Source organism: Rosa chinensis, chromosome 3, assembly GCF_002994745.2.
Source record: "Rosa chinensis cultivar Old Blush chromosome 3, RchiOBHm-V2, whole genome shotgun sequence".
NCBI classification, from domain to species: Eukaryota; Viridiplantae; Streptophyta; class Magnoliopsida; order Rosales; family Rosaceae; genus Rosa; species Rosa chinensis.
This window is the reverse complement of record NC_037090.1, coordinates 25613115-25625129: the sequence shown is the minus strand read 5'-3', so window position 1 is coordinate 25625129 and position 12015 is coordinate 25613115.

Here is a 12015-nt window from a genome sequence, read left to right as displayed (position 1 = left end):
TTGCATCATTGATACCACTAGGGCAACACTAGTACCAGTTACCCATCATTCCATTTAAAATTAACAAGGAATCAAGGATGAACTTATATCATAATTAGTTTTGATCTGTATAACTCCATTAGTTCAAACGAATCAAATAAGGAAAAATAGTGAAGAAAACAGAGCCAAAATCTTAATCATTGATTCATTGACAATTATTTGAATTTTCAAAGAAAAATTACAGACTTACCCAACGAAATTGTTGTGTTAGACTCAAAAATCCTTCTTGGCTCTTGCCAATTCTCAAATCTACCAGAAATTCAGAAAAACCAATAAAAAACAACGGACATATGAAGAACAAGAAATTGAGACTTTGATGATGATTGCAGATGATGAAATAGAAGGGGGAGAAATTGAGACTTTGATGATGAATTACCTGTTAGATTTGAGATGGGAGAATTTGGGATTTTGGAATCTAGAGAAGTGGAGATGATGATGATTGTTGGCAAAGAACAAGACGACGACTTTGGGAGTCAGAGAAGAAGTAAAAAATGACAGTATATATTGACATGATATAATAATATATCTCCAGTTTTTTTTTTTTTAACATATATAAAATTTAATTTGATTTCGGGGGCCCTTGAAACTTGGGGGCTATAGGCACAGGCCTGCTAGGCCTATACCCAGGGCCGGCCCTGCTGGCGGCACCATAAATTAAAGAGCTTTATACGAGTTAGCGTCTGGTAACCAACAACTTTTCACCAACTATATACAAGTCTCACTCTTTGAATCTAGCAAAGTCTCAATTTCCTTGAAATCCTTTTGGCTTTTCCTAGACAATGCCATTTCAGGATGAGGGAGGTAAGAACTTAATTTGCAAGCAAGGGCATCAGAACAGGAACTAATTGTTCGAGGAGGTGTTATCTTCTGAAAGCAGAAATAGGACAAGCAGTACTTGCAAGAGTAATAGAACCAACGGTAATTGTTCCATAATCTTCTAGGCTTTTAAGACGAACCGCTGAAGCTTACAAAAACAGAACAAAGTTGACAGTTGATGACCACCCCAGTACAACATATTACAACATATCTTCTAGGGATCATGGTGTGTATCGGTTCCCATCCGACCTGTAGTGAAGGATCCGCATCCAATCCAATTACAATTGAAGTTTATCCAATCCAATTAAGCATCAAATCCGGTCCAATACAGTCTTATTACAATTGAATTGGATGGATGAGTCCAATATAAAATGTAGATTTCGGAATTAAAACATTCTTGTTATAGATCTCCGCTGTCTTTAGTCCTCAATTGAAAGAGCTGGCTTGTTTTACATCTGCCTTATGATTTGGCTTGATAGAAACAAAGCCGAGCATTCAATTAGTCGACTTTCTCACGGCTATATGTATAATGGGATTTGTGATATCCAAATATTAAAACGATTTGGTGTCCAGTGCAGGCCTCTCGCTGGAATGCCATAGACAATGTCAGTATACAGTTTACATGTAAAGCATGGGACAACCTGCAGAATTCTCAAGTTCTAGACATATCCTAGGATATGATTATCATATTTTTAATAATTCAACACACATCGAGACTATTATGATTTCATCAACAAGTACACTCACTCTTCTAGACTCCTCTTCATCGTTGGTCTTTGATCAAGCTGGAGAAGAGAACGCCTAATCTTTTTCATAAGGATATGCTTCACTGTGTACTCAGTCCTGGGTGGATGTATATACATGCACACACATCTCATATTGACCATTTCTTGATTCAAATAGCTGGCCATTTGCTGTACGGGATTTGCCATCACCAAATCCTCAAATGAAGAGTCTTCTAGGGGAGGTTGAAGTCAGCCAAAGAATTTGTAGGAGAGCAATTTCACTCTAAAGCCTAACCAAATTCCTCCTGGACAGGAGAATAATTCGACAAACATTAGGTCGAAACTAGAAAAAAATAATAAGAGCATGAACACGAGAAGAGAAGCAAAGTTGATGAAATGTTTGAAAAGCAACAAAGAAAATAAATCAAGGATGTGCAGGCACCTATATCTCCCAAAAATACAGCTTTGTCAATAGCTGAACTTGAGATCAAATCTGTGAATGGGCTTATACGGAGGAGGGTGATGAAGCCTTGAATGATGTAGGTTCGGGGGTTTGCACTGTACAGCTATGAAGAAACTGAGGACCTTTAACCTGTGACACTACTATAACCATCCTAGAATCTTCTTCACTCTGATCTGTATGTATAGCCCTGTCACCTGTCTCACAACCCATTCTTAGCTTGGCTTTGAAACACGATATTTAGCAAGCGAAGGAGTAGTTTTGTCAAAATCCTCTTGTCAGTCACAAACTCACAATGGTCCAATAGTCCAGAAAGATAACAAATTATAATGGGAAGAATTATGTACTTGTTCCACTAGGAAGAAGCAGGGACCGTTAATCTTTTGATATCGGCTCCCAGCATATGAACTTTTGTATCTACATTCTCATAACCACGGTCAATATGAGCAACACCGCTGATCTCAGTAGCACCTTCTGCAGCCAATGCCAATGATATCCCACCTCTGAGGTCAGTTGCAGCAAGGCAGGAACCAGACAAACCACTGCCAGCAGAATAGAAACCATTAATTAGCGACATTTAGTGTCCAATTGAAAAAAAGAAAAAAAAAAGAGAGAAAAAAGTAAGAAAATAAATAAAATTAAGAGATATATTTTGAAGGATTTTGCATACTTTCTATTATCTTTCCCGAAACCAGAGCAGAGCTTGCACAGACTTGAATTTTTGCTCCAAGCTTCCGCAGTTCGTTTACTAGTATAAAGCAGGGAACATGTATGACAATACGTCAATGCAAGTAGTATCATTTGTAACAAATATTATCATCTTTCCAGACAGAAAAGCAAAGAAGGAATGTCTATAAAAGAATACAGGGGATAAGAAGTATTTAATACTATCAAAAACCAATTATAAAAGAAAAACTGGAGTCAGTATGAAGGTTTACTTGGGAGTTTTTTGGTTTTGGATTTACTTGAAGAGAGATGAAAAAACTAAAAGGTTAACGAATCGTTCCAGAAAAGAAGAAGAAGAGAAGGAATCAGACAAAAGTATGGCATAAAGCCATAAAGGTATTGGTTCGGGCCTAACGGGCTTAATATAAACTGAATTTCAAGGCCGGGACCGAAATTTATAGATATGGGCCCGGGCCCGAAAAAACTTACAATTTTTTTTTTAAAACCCAGACCGGCCAGGTCGGGCCGGGCAGGTTTTTCAGGCTTACGGGCCTTTTTGCCCACCCCTACAGTATGCACTCTGCTGTGTTGGAGGAGATTTAATCTGAAATTCTATATATCCACCACTTTGCACACCTTGAACAGAGACATTAAGCTCATACAATCAAACCCATAGTTCAAATGATCCCAAAAAGCATGCAAACACAGAAACCCCGGGGGGGGGGGGGGGGGGGGGGGGGAGAAAAAGAAAAAAAAAAACCAAAACCAAAACCTACAAACAAATCGGGCTGTGATTACGAAAAAAAAAAACAAACCTCTTCTGCAATCAAAACAAAACAAAACAAAACCCTGAGATGCAAATAACCATTACACCAATTCCAGAGGAAATGTGATTTTTCCTCCTCTAAACTATAGAGCCTAAGAATAATAAAAATGCAAAAGAACTTCTATAAGTAGCCTAAAAGTACAAAACCCCAGAAGCAATGTTAGCAACTAATCCTATCCTATATAGATACAAAGAGAATAATATCACTCTAGAAGTTTCAGGAATTAAGAACGCAGGAGACCCAAAAAAACCAAAACAGTCCTGTCCTGCTAAAGTCAATCCATCTCCCTCAGGTTTTGGAATAAAGAAACACACAGGAGAATATATACATAAAGGAAGCATCAATATTCATTCCTTTAGCTGCTAGCTATCTTTTAGAGTGAGTCTTAATTTGATAATAAACGATGTATCTGTTAAGTCAACGTTTGTCAATAACTTATATGTAATCTGTTATTAATTCATAAGCAATCTCCCTAAAAAACAAAATTAAGCAATCAGAGTTTGACTACTGCAATTGAAGAATGAATGAATAATGCAGAAGAAGGCGTATCCCACTCCTCTATCCCCTTTTTTAGCAACCCCCAATCAAACAAAATCCAATTACTCAAATCCAAACCCTACTGATCTAAAACTCCAATTGAAGAAATCAAAATCAATAAATTTCATATTGATGCAACAAACCGTAATTGCAGCAATCCAGATCAAGCACAGCAATAATTGATGCAACGATCCTAACAGAATACAGAAACTAAAGAATAATAGAGAAAATTAAATGATGACATACCCGCAGTCAAGGCGAGTACAAAGTCTCAAACTTGGGAAATGGCAGAGAGATCCATACGCGTTTTGGGGGCAACCCAGACCAATCTCTCATGTTCTTCTTTCTACTACAACTTCGATCACTTGCTCAATCTAAAGGAACTAACTTTAACACCTTAAGTAAAAAAAAAAAAAATTAAAACTCCATCACTATAGTATACTGAAAACCAGTTCATGAATCAAAAACACATACCAGTATGATCACTTCTATATTTCTGAACTTTACAGAAAACAAATAGATATCTACTTTCAGGTTTGTAAGAAATCAAGGAAAAGAAAAGAAAACCGATGTTTTTTTAGGAGAAATTTCTATATACAGAGACTACCAAGAAGATGCATGGACATAAAACTGTAAGGAGAACTGAAAGCTATCAGAAATTGAATTCATTAATGACAAAACATTTTACATGTTTACTGCATCATATTTTACAGCATTCATGTAATTATTTGTCACTGCCTCTTCTCTACTCATAGCTGACCGACTTATCCTGTTTCACCCTAGATTCACTAGTCTCACCATTCAGCATAAATACAATGAGTGACATACAAAGATAATGCACCAACTTTTTGTTTCAAGCAGAGGCAATTTTGCAGAAGAAGAATTAGAAAGTGGTAGTAATAGCAATTGAAATAATAGGGGTAGCAGGGATATATACCAAGAATTCCAGTATAATAGGGGTGCCACCGATTCGGTGGTGGGAATCTTAAAACAAATACTGAATGGAAGTGATGAGACTATACTCTTCCCAGCCAGTCATTCCCCAAACCAAGTCGCCTTGCTTAAACTTTGCATCCCCAGATTCCAAAACTTTAGCCACGCCAAAACCGCTGATAGGCTGCATATATATATGAAAAATGATTTCAAATATATTGTAAACAATTACGCGATTGATTTAAATGTCATAACAAAGCAAGGTTCTTTGTACTCATTTCATACACACAAATCGTATATATAATAGTAGCAACAATTGCGACGACCCACCCCAGAAGCTTAAAGGTTTGGAATTTGAATTGAATAGAGAATAAGGGCGAAGGTAGTCACCTTGCCGGGGACTTATAACAAAATTCACTTGGAGAACCTCCCCTCTGGTATTCAGTGACCTCGATTTGGACTTGTTCTCAAAGCCCAATAGCTGTTCCTTCTTCAGCGCCGCCTGCTGCACAAACAATCGGACAGAAATTGAAGGGGGCTGTGGCAGATCTGCGGTCTTCCGATGGACGCCGATGACAATCTCGCCTCTTGTTATCAAATTCATTTTATACATCTGTTTCACTTACAACACTCTTAGAATTGAAACGCAGACGGCGACTCTTAGAAAACGAAACTATTCTTTTCGGTTCTCCGATAAACGCGGCATTGTTTTGTATTTGACACCGATCAAACTCTCGTTGAATTCTATTTTTATTAGACAACATATTTCTCCCTTATACACCTGTTTCAATTACGTCACTTATATGATTAGGAGTTTGAAGCCTATAAATAACAGGCCTGCATCTCTATCTCCACCTCTTCTCTTCCGTGCTCTCGTATCGTGGTTTCTCTCTGTCTCTCTCCCTCTGTTTTTTTTTATCGAGTATGAGTTCCAGACCACGCCCAATCGATGACCTCAACAGGTGGTCCAAGGATCTTCCTGATGAATTGATTGAAATGATTGTGAAGCGTCTAACCCTAGTCGATTCAATCAGATTCGCTGCTGTGTGTCCTTCTTGGAGAAGTGTATCATCACAATGGTTTCAACGAGTAACGCGACTTCCATGGCTCTTGAAGTCGAGTGTGTTTCTAGACTCAGAAACTGTGAATTATAATATCTACAGTCCAAGTGAAGACACAGACTACGACCTCAAGTTTCGAAGAGAAAATAATAAGTTGGATGCTTCACGTAGTGATAAGATACGTTGCTCGGGCTCTATTGATGGCTGGTTGATAATGTCTGAATGGACATCGAAAAAGAAAAAGAATATGATTCACTCTGCTAGGACGTCCATCAATTATTTCTTGAACCCAATGACAGGTGATCGTATTAAGCTTCCCCAGCTGACCGGAATCATCCCACGGAGCTCCTCGGCCTCTTCAGATCCAAGATGTTCTGATTGCATTGTTGCAATTGTAGATAGTGATTTGGTGTTTTGCAGGCCAAGTAGTCATGAATCATGTCCTTGGGAAGGGAAAAAATATCATATACTCCGCGTTAAATTTCATGAGGATGGCAAGTTATACGTATTACAACAGGCTGGTGTGAATCATTATATACTTGTTGTTCTTGTTCTTGTTTCTGTTCCAGTTTTAGATCCGTTAAATCAATGTCAAGGCAAAGGCAGATGTGAGAAAATTATTGCTTATAGGGAAAAGGCAATATTAGCTGGAATCCCTTCAGAGGAGCCGCGGTGCATCATTTATAGACCATCATTTTTCTGGTCCTCCAAAGGTGAGTTTTTTCTGGTTTGGCGGCTCTGGTGGCCCGGCAGGAAATTTCGTGCGTTAAAGATGGATGATAAAAGTGGTTGTTATCCTGTTTGGGTCAACTCGGAGACGAATGATGTTGCTGAAGACGAAGTAGTCTTCGTCGCCTTACACAGCAGTGACAGCACCTCACTATCAAAGTTGAAGTCATTTACGACAACCATAGATGATGCTTTTCTTGGACTTTATTGCGGAAAATTCTTCACCTGCCATGGTTCGTTGAATTGTGAGAATCTTTTAGATGGAGTATGGTTTACGCCCAATATAACCAAATAAATCAGAGCCAATTACTAATATAGAGATTTTAGATATAGGACGTCCTTTGTTTACTACTTTTGTCAACAATTTTTTTTATTTTTTATCAATAATAAACTTTATTAATAATGAACTGGATACAATGAGTTTTGGCAACATCTCATACATAGAAATGACCACTGGACTTCACACTGGAACTCCAAAAATGACTGACTGACGGAGCCAAAAAAAGGTTCCGACTCAACTACAGACTTAGAACTTGCACTACAATTAAAAGACAAAAACAATATGCGCAGGAGCAGTGAATCGTTGACACATAACTTTGTCAACACTAACTCGCCACCCAGAGTCCTCCTGACCTGCCTTTGATCGACCAAGTCTACACTCGTTGTGACTTTGAACCCAACCAAAGTGAAAAGCTGGACCGTCAGACCTGAGACTAAATTAAACCCAAGACCATTGCCACCTAAATGTCAACAACGTCAATCCACACATGCTCCAAGTCGCCATCACCTCCACCCGAAATCAACATGAACAATCCCACTAGAAGGCTAAGGATGATTGTCTATGACAGTATGCCACCGCCAGACATTTTCGCCACCGCTGCTGACCCAACTCTAGAACAGGACCGACCTCTAGACCGCCGAATAGAAGATTGTCTAAGCCAAAATTGCAGTGCCCCCGACCCAACAGCTAATATGTAAAACAAAACCTTGAAAGTGACTTATTGCTCAAAAACAAAACAAAAGAAACCAAACCCTAAAAACTAGTAAAAATTGTCCACCATCAAGAGCCCAACAAACATTAAACTCGGCCCAACCCCCATCCATGCTGCGGGCCGCCATACCCACCGCCCAACAACCTATTGCCATCCACCCTCCTTCGACCACCGTTGCCGCAGAAATTGAAACCCCAATCTCCAATGGATTTGCGTCACGATCCGATTGGATCGAAACACAAATCCACCAGCTAGTTTGCACCGAGCAAAAGCTAATCCCTGCTACACATCTAGTTTCCACCACCTTGAACCTAGAATCCCTGTTATCGTTGTCGCACTTCCAGATTCACCGCCAACTTGACGACGTCCAGGCACTATCTGACCCTCCATCCCCCCCATCATTCCGGCAAGCTGGGCCACCCCTCCCCATATCTGAGCAAAACGGCCCAAACCCGATCGAAACAACTTGATCGGGTCGGACACCAGAGGAACCCAACAACGCCACCCAGTCACCACCGCCAGGAAGCCTCCGATCCCTCCACCCACAACGCCGTCCACGCGCCGCTGTAGGATAGAACGACCCCACCTGCACGCTCACCAACCATCGATGCCCTTTGCCGTCAGAAGATCCCAGCGATTTGGAGAGCGCCGTCAACCCCCCACAAATGCTTCTCCCACCGGACCGCTTACACCCGGACACTAGGTCCCTTTTATCTCGTCCGACGACGATGCCGTGAGGGCGCGCAGCCGGACAAGAGCGACTCCCTATTTACGTTTTCCTTTGCTAGGGTTTTCTGGTCGTATTGGTCTCTAAAAAGTTAAAAATTTGTTTGAAGGTCAAGTTATGAATTTCAATGTTTTGAAATTTGGTCAAAATATTAATTTACTTGGATTGGAAATTTTATGATTTAAAATTAAAATATCTTTTATTTATTTCTTTGTGGGGGTTACTAATATTTTTAATATTAATTATTAGTGGTTTTCTCTATTAATATGTAATGATTATTTGGTTTAACGGTCTGAGGTGAAGAATTTTAATATTGCCTCCAATATATATATATATATATATATATATATATATATTCAGGGTGTACTCTTGAAACTTAGAACTGACAAACTGCACTAAATTGAATTAAACCGATGCAATTCAAATCGATTAAACCATTGAATCGATGGTTTTGAAGTTTTGATGCATTTGCATAGGTATTTAAGAAAACTCAGAAAGAAAGAAAAAAGAACCAAAACGAAAGAATATAATTAATTAAAATTTATATTTTTGTTAGAAGTGATTGATTCTCGTTAGCTTTATTAGTGCAGGCTCTCAAACAATATATAATGTCCCTTGAGTTCTATACCTGTTTAATTTATTATTGCTTGATTAGTTTTCTAATGTAAGTGTCACTACTACAAATATGACATTTAATGACAATATTTAGATGACATTTGCTCAAAAACGTCATTAAATACCCTTTCTATGACGTTTTCTAATGGAAACGTCATTGATCAAAATTTAGTCTCAAATTTATGACGTTTTCGAAATGTCATTGTAAGTCTTACTATTTGATGACTTTTTTAAACTGTCATCACTCTTATGACGTTTTTCAAACATCATGAAAACGTTGTAAGTGTCAAGAATGACAATAGGCCATGGCGTTATGAAAACGTCATTAAAAATATTTTCATGATGTTTGGTTCTATTATAAATCAATCCAACACTCCTTATAGCTTATTACCTTCTATTTTTACTTGGTGGATGAAATCCTTTGTTTGATATTAGGATCAATTATGTCTGTTGGTTCTTTGGCAGGTATTGGAAACACGGAGAGGGTTGGCCTTTTGCACAGTTTGTACAACTTTTCATTTTAATTTTGATACTCTTTGGATGTAGTTGATATGAATAATAACATTTACTGAATATATTGAGGTTTGTAGTGAAAATATTGATTCTCAATTAGCTTGTTATTCAATCTTACATATCAGTATTATTTCTATGGTGATATGTATAATCTGTAACAAGAAAAAGAAAATTCTGATTTTAATTCAGATTTTTTTTTTTTGAAACAATTAATATTAGTTGTACAATTTGCTCTTAACTACAAGTCCTTTAGGTATTAGTCAGAATTTTATGCACTATTTTTGTTCATGCATATAAAGACTGACTAGGACTTTGTCTGGTCCGATATCTCTGTTTTTTCTTTTAGTTGATGCTTGTACTGAAAATAGTTAGAATTTAATACAATCCTTGGTTTCACCTTTCTTAGATTCAACCCAGGTGGATATGGAAGTTCCACAATACTGTATTTGAAGAAGTTGGGTGAAACTAGGAGAATTATCTAAATGGCCAAATGTTATCTCAGTCGCCTTGTGGCTCAGTGAATTCATGTTTACCAAGTTTTGGATCCTAATGTGGTTAACCGTAAGTCTACCAGGTGACCAGGAGTACACTATGATGGTGGTCATGAAGTAAGGGTATTAGATTAGATTGACAAGAGTTGCAGCTCCCATGCTTGCCCATGACGAGCTTCTTTAACAAGAATATAAACCATCAGCTGATGGTGCAAGTTTCATTGCATATCTTCACGTTGGCTTTGAGTCGGGCCTGAATTGCGATTACATTAAAAACAAGGGAAAAATGCACCAACAGTGTCCGGACACTGTGAGACTGTCAAAATGATACCTGAACTTACAAAGTTATCAATGTGATACCTAGACTCATTTTTTCGTATCAACATAGTACCTACGACCAAATTCCGTCACGGAACCGTTAAATTTAAGGGTAAAATTGTCTTTTTACACATTTTTATTAAAAAAAAAAACAGAAGAAATTTCTTATTTCTTCTCTCTCTCTCTCTCTCCTCTCACTCTCACTCTCCTTCTCTCTCTCCTCTCACTCTCCTTCTCTCCTCGCCAACACCACCGCAACCAACACCAGACCACACCAGTCGATCAGTTCAACCAACACCACCGCCGTGCCCATCGAGCCCATTTCCTTTCTCGATCTCCGGCGAAACCCTTTTTATTCCTCATGGTCCTCTTGTTCTTCACCCTCGTCCTCTTCAGCAATGGGCAACCTAACCCCCTGCATCCTCGTTTTCCAGACCTTCGTTCGCATCGTTGGCCTCCGACTTCACTCTCAATTCTCTGGCCTACAATTGCCTCTGATTGAACCCAAAATCCCTAGCTTAGCTCAGAGGGACGACCAATTCAGTGATGGGGCTTCACCCATTTACACTCTCTCTTCGCCCAATGGGTTTTGTTCCAAGCATCTCGACGATGTCAGATACAATCAGCTCTAGAAGGTACTCAAATTGATTGGAAATTATTGAATATATGCTTGCCCAATGTGTGCTGTGTTTCGTTTGATGAGTTTTCTGGGTGATTTGAGTTTGAATTGGATCTTATAATTTGATGGATGGGTTGTTGAGTTTTTGTATGTGTGGTTGTTCATGTCGGGAATGATAGAGGTGGTGTTGTATGTCGGGAATGACGGAGAGGTTGTTCATGTGGTGTTGATGGTGTGGAGGTGGTGTTGCATGTCGGGAGTGACGGAGAGAATGGCGGGGTAGGATTGGAGTTGTGATTTGAGAGTGGAGGGCTGGCGGGGTCTACGTTTCTGATCAATGGTGTATACAAGGGGGTCGGAGGAGAGAACGAGAGTGGTGGTGGCTAAGTCGTCGGCGGCGGCGGCGGCGGGGGTGAACTTGAACGAGCAGTTCGACAGGCGAAGCAGGGTGAGGAGGTGTCTGCTGTGATTCACCGTGGCCGTAATCGCTTAAGGCGGCTGTAACGCCCCAAGCTGCACCTCACCAGCTTAAGCACGTCACAGTGCCGCGAGTCTCTAAAACATAAACCGAACACTCGATTTATGTCCTAGAGAACCGCTAGGCATTTTGTTTGAAAAACTTTTTGTAAAACACAGCGGAAGCTACAATTATTTTTGAGGTGAAAACTTGAATTGCTAGCAACTATTTTGTTTGTTCAGAACTTGGATAAAGACGCACACGGGGTACGGATTTCAATGAAAGAGAATCCAACTGAGTTTAACCCGAGGCTAGATAACAACAAGCTCCGAAGCACGAAGTTTGAGCAATAAGATTTAGCACAACTCCAGACAAGGGTTTACCGAACTTGTTATGCACACCAAACTCCGTCCGCTAATGTCCCGTCACCAGTGCACAGTACCTGCATTCATACTGTTGTAGGGGTGAGCTTTCGTCCTCGCTACTCAAC